The sequence below is a fragment of the Leptidea sinapis genome, chromosome 29 (assembly GCF_905404315.1).
Source record: "Leptidea sinapis chromosome 29, ilLepSina1.1, whole genome shotgun sequence".
Taxonomy (NCBI): domain Eukaryota; kingdom Metazoa; phylum Arthropoda; class Insecta; order Lepidoptera; family Pieridae; genus Leptidea; species Leptidea sinapis.
In genome coordinates this window covers 4,443,625-4,449,624 of record NC_066293.1, presented here as the reverse complement: position 1 = coordinate 4,449,624, position 6,000 = coordinate 4,443,625, and the positions used below count along the sequence as shown (strand labels likewise).

Below are 6,000 nucleotides of genomic sequence, written 5' to 3'. Positions count from 1 at the left end.
TATAAGAGTGAAGGTATTTCATACTATACGAAAGTATATATAAAAGAACGTCGTATTTGTATTTTATCACGATTTTATTTCTTATTTACAAACAAATCTCGAATTATTACCGTGGTGGTTCGAGCAAGATAGAGATTATGATGTCAACTGCAGCGCGACAAGGACAAATAGTATGTGTCATAGATTAATCAACCAGAAGTGAAATCGTAGGCAGAATACATAGCGTTCGTAACCGCTTGATTGCGGAAATTGAGTTTTCTTGTTAGTTAGTGAGCGTCTTTCTTAAATAATATTATGATGATTACAATAAGTTCTGGCTTTCAAAGTCTTATAATAAAGGTGGTATAGAATAATATTAGTAATAGCAGGCTATTTGATAGCCTGTACTATTATACTACTTTACGATATTAGTACTTAATCTTGGAATGTATGTAACGTACCAGGAGGTCTACTCGCAATATCGACAACGACACATTTGCAACGATACGATAATACTCCGAATGTATCGCAACTACCCTGTCTGCTGCGGGTTGATCGAGGTAGTATATTTTAGGACAATTTAGGAAATGATGTAAAAAATACGTTGTTGCAGTGAATTTAATACGAAATTTAATATTTTTAAATAAACAAGTGCGTATAGCTGAACTATCAAACTATAAAAACAAGTTTTAGGGTAGGTAGCGGACGTAGACAGTAAATGCTATCTGCTTGCGTAGGAGTTTTTTCAGGGGTTTTTTCAAGGGATATACCGAAAGGGCAGGGTTGCCCTTTCGGTACATCCCTTGCTAACGAAGAATTTCCCTTGCGAAGAATCAATGGATCATTTTCTGTTTCTTCCATTATCTTACTGTAATAAACCCTCAACAAAAATACATTCATAAATAATAAAATATACAAGAAATAAAAATTGTAAACTTAAAAATTTTTGGGAGCCGTCGTTAGTAAAATTGTAAAAATGGAACCCTTATTGTTGTTTTGATATTATTCGGTTGTGTTCCATCTCGGTTTTGTTTTGATATGTCTGATATGTTTTTTATTATTTTATGTACAAATAATTTAAATCATCAATGTCGCTTTATATTATAATAAATATGAAATTATTATTTTTTAAATCAATAACACCCAATTTACCTAATTTAAATGTAGTTTTACTACTTTATAACTTTTATTACATGAACTCAAGAATGATTCGTATTTGAAGCATAAATCGCAGTGTACGGTAAAAAATCATATCTGGTGAATGATTCTGTGTTTTTGCTATACAAATACGAAGCAATTAGCAATTTATACTTATCTCTTTTTCACTTGCGATAATTGCATTTACTATCCTTCTTTGACGTGTAATCGTAATGTAGTGTGCTATTGCAATGTTAAATTATTCATGTGTGCGTTTGTGTATCAATTACAAACACCGAATGTTGTCTAGGTAACCTATTTATACTTTTAAAAATCATTGTTTACAGGTTACAGGGAGTATTTAGCTGCTGCCTAAGAAACAAGGATTTAGTATGTTCGAATTGATTGCTGATAATGATGAATGATTAAATATTATGTAATATAATAGCAATTAGTTTTATGGCTTGCGAAAATAACCTTCAAAAATATTTTGATGTTTGGTTAAGTTGACAATTTAAAACATCATTTAATAGAGCATAATATATAACCCTTCTCTTAGATCATTTATTCAAACATATAGATTTTGTTATATGCATTATTCACGATTTATGAGTAATCGTTTTTTTGGTTTTTAAAGTGAAACTTTTATTACATCGTTTCAAACTTTTTCGTCTGTGTGTTGCATGTCGTGTGACGGTCGGGCGGCACCTATAGTTCGTAGCAGCTGACCGTGTATAGACTATTACTCATTCAAATTTTTTCAAGTTTAATATTAAGATTGATAAAGCGATTTTTATACCCTTAATAAAAAATTTTAGTTAAATGTCTATAATGTGAAAAAAAGTTTCACTTTTACTTTTTTCAAAATATGTCAAAAATGCAACATCAAAAATTAATTTAAAAAAATATCAGTTCAATTCTCATTTTCTTTCTGTTTTATAAAATCATCATAGACCAATATCTGTACTACCCACTTTTAGTAAAACTTTTGAAAAGTTAATTTTAAATCAATTGCTTCGTCATTTTTTCCATAATAATTTATTGCACTCCAAACAGTTACTACTGATGCAGTTAGCGTTTTAAAGCAATTCGCTCGCTCGCTGAGCCTCTCAAACTGACGCGACTTCCCGCGTGTCATTTTTGGTCCTGCAGTGGAGAAACATGCATTGTGAGATCAAACAATCCCGCCGGGCGACCCGCTCTTGTTTCGCTTCAACTTGAGCGACTACTCGCGTCAATTTGAACACGTCCATACAAGTTAGCTGTCACAATCGGCGCGAGCGACTTACGTCCCGCGTCATAGTACCCTCAGTTTGAACAGAGCTTAATGCTTCCCAGGTGTTATTATGAGAGATAAAGTCGAAAGCTTTCTTAAAGTCGACAAAAGCTATGTTCAGCGGTTTTCTATATTCTACATATTTTTAGATGACCTGGTCTACGTAGTGAATATGTACCTATTTCATAGATAGCGTATACAGAAACGAAACGTGGGAAAGAGAACATCTCTAACGGAGATACAGCAGAAAATCTTGTTCAATTTGTTGTTTTTAAAGTGATAACCCTCACTTCTAACATAATAATTGTAAAGTCATAAACCTGATGCACCAAAATATGCAAGGATTGTTAGGTAAAGAACTGGAACTGGAACTACTAATGAACCATGAAAATATTGATATCTTATGTCTTACTGAACACTGGCTTAGAAAATATGAGCTCAATTTTAACTCCAGTGGTCATCGGGTGGCAAGTGTGTTTAGCAGAGAAAAGGCAACACGTGGCGGCTCTCTTATACTTATAAGTAAATCGTTTAAATTCAAAGACCGTAAAGATATTGTGGGCCTCTCTGTTGAACTGTTCATAAAATTTTGTTTTTCAAATTTTATTTGTTTATTAATCCTAGAAGTGAGGGTTATCACTTTAAAAAAATAACATATTGTTTAGATTTACAAGACATCTCAAGTCAATTTCTTAATATGCAAGTATTGGGGTTGAGCAGGTTATCAACTGTAAAGTAGATCCTGTAGATGAAGCCACAACCTGAGAGTGGAACAAAGCATACAAGATTTTATGACGATACGTCACTCGAACGGTTAGCTCAGTTGGTTACAGCACCGGCACAGAATGCCGGAGGTCGTGGGTTCGAGTCCCACATCGTTCATAAAATTTTGTTTTTCAAATTTTATTTGTATATTCGTTTTGTTGTTTGTCTAAGAGCCAGTATCTTGTAAATCTATAGTTTAACCATTGTATAGCAGTTTTGTACGGTGACTTCTACGCGAGAACTAGGTATAGGTATCGAATCCTAAATTATAATAAACATTACAACAACGTAATTCACATGACATAGATTTGAAGTTGTTTACAAAAAATAGTCTTGGTAAATTTAATTTTTCTTAGTTTTTGTAAGCTTCTTGTTTTTATACCCACAATATAAAGTGCCGTTTCTATTATGTTTGTCCTTTTTTCACGTAGCACGTACATCAACGCCGCCCTTGACCAAAAAGTCAAGGTCAAATGGAGTGTCAGGTAAGTTCAACCATTTTGAACTTATCGCTAGAGACGATGGCACGGTCTCATATAATTATCATCTTTATTTTTCATCATGTCGTTCAGTACAGAAGAGTTGATCAGTGCTGGTCAAGGTAGAACTCCCATTGGCAAAGTAAACACATTCAAAATACGAACAGTAATGTTATAGAAAGCTATTTTACCAGTGGGAGGCTCCTTTGCACAGGACGTCGGCTAGATCATGGGTACCACAACGGCGCCTATTTCTACCGTGAAGCAGTAATGTGTTAGTATTACTGTGTTTCGGTCTGAAGTGCGCCGTAGCTAGTGAAATTACTGGGCAAATGAGACTTAACTAAATCTTATGTTTCAAGGTGACGAGCGCAATTGTAGTGCCGCTCAGAATTTTTGGGTCTTTCAATAATCCTGATCGGCACTGCATCGTAATGGGCAGGGCATATCAATTATTCATTCTTATTCACTTATTTTCATAAAATAAAAGCAATGGCTGCTATCTTTTTCTTAAATCTTACAATTCGTACTCTTTCTTTAATAATCTCGTGCACACCAATAATTATAATTTTTCACACGTCACACTCGCGTAAGCTCCTGACTGCTAATGTGATGTTAACACGAGATCGCCAGCACCCAGTCGCCACCCGCGAGTGATTCGCGCGCTCCACCACTAGTTCGACGACAACACACAAAAAACATCACAGGTTTGATCGATCGATCGCGAGCGATCGCGCAATACGAACCGCGAGCGCGCCGCACGCAATCTTGACCGTTTCTTTCGCTGCTCCTGCGTTTTGTAAGTGAACATTTGAATACCTTTTTTTATTCCTTAATAAGTTTTAGGGCTTTGATATCTATGTACATGTCAGCCCCATTATAAACTAAGTACTTACATTAACTCAAACAGAAGTTAAATAAAAATTCTTAACTTAACAAAATAAACAGAAAAAAACTTGAATATTTTGCTGTGCGTTTCATATTTCGTGACCGAGCCCATGAATCAACGTCAATCCATCTGCCATGTCGACTACAATGTCATCCCTCTGGTCTTTGCAACCGTTCTTGGCATTCTTTCTTCATTTCATTCAGAATCGCATTATAATATGTAACTTGTATGAAGTTGCTTCCATGGAGCGTTGGAAGGCCGCTGTCGACTGGCACTGGTAATTTGTTTTGTATATATTTGTTCTATATTATTATGTAAATATTGTGTTTGTTGCAAATAAATACTAGCATGATTTACACGGCCGTAAGAGTGCCACTGAGACTTGTGTCCGATTTAAATTACGATCCAACCAAACGTAGGTATAAATTTCAAGAAGACAACTGAGTGACGTTACTGTTCTATTACTTGTATTGTGAAACTGGTGCCGGAAGTTGGAAAATTGTTTTTAATTGCCTTAAAACACCAATACAAAACCGGTCGAGTTCTTTTGTCTTTCAGCTGTTTCTTTAGAAAGTTGAGTATTTATTCATGATACATATCATAACATATAAAAAATAAAAAGATTTAAGTAAAAGATCATCCACTCAGCATATTGGTAGCCCAAATTCCAACAAAATCCCTTTTTGTAGAGGGCTTTAAACTGTAGAATTGCTAAGATAAGTGGAAGTGCCCTTAAACTATCTTATTGGGATCCAATGTCGCCTAAATTCACACATTTGTAAATTAAAGCAATGACATAATTTTAAACAAGTTTTATGGGATGTTTAATGTGATTAAAATGTAACGACCAAAAATCACCTTATATTGAAAAAAATAGCAAATCATTACCAAAACACTGTTTAAAGGATTAAAACGTGTGTAAATGTATTTATTTGTATTAATTTTATTAATCATTTACATTTTTATAATTAGTTTAGTTAACCTGACATTTCGTGACCATTCCAGGTCACATTTTACACAAAATCTTATGTAAGAACACAGTTACAATTACACGCGTTTTAATCCTTTAATAACTGTTTTATTTGAATGTGTAATACTCGCGTTAATCAAAAGAAAATACTAAGTAAATGATTAACAAAATTAATACAAGTAAATCATTAGCTAGATCACGATAACTTATAACTACTTACTTGATTTGATCTAGCAGACGCGATTAATGTAAACGCGCCTTGCTCAGTTATACAAAACTTGTCCCTGAAATCGACTTTCGAATCGAAACGTTGCGTCAGATGTTTTTATGATTTGCGAAAAATTTTCCGTCACTTGTTTATGTGAACTTGAGCAAGGTCAGAATTTGATTCGACTATTTATAGCTCACACCCGTTGTTGTTCGAATCATAATAAATTGTCATGATAATAGATACAATTATTTACATAGTTCAATGTTTTTACAATAGATAAGTACTTTTGAGCTT

The 6,000-nt window shown here is 34.0% G+C and overlaps 1 non-coding gene across 1 annotated transcript; it reads left to right on the top strand.

Moving 5' to 3' along the window:
* The first annotated feature begins 3,200 nt into the window (after window positions 1-3,200).
* Window positions 3,201-3,274, top strand: Trnas-aga (transfer RNA serine (anticodon AGA)). Its single transcript has one exon. It is a non-coding gene; the product is annotated as a tRNA-Ser (tRNA).
* Window positions 3,275-6,000: the final 2,726 nt, after the last annotated feature.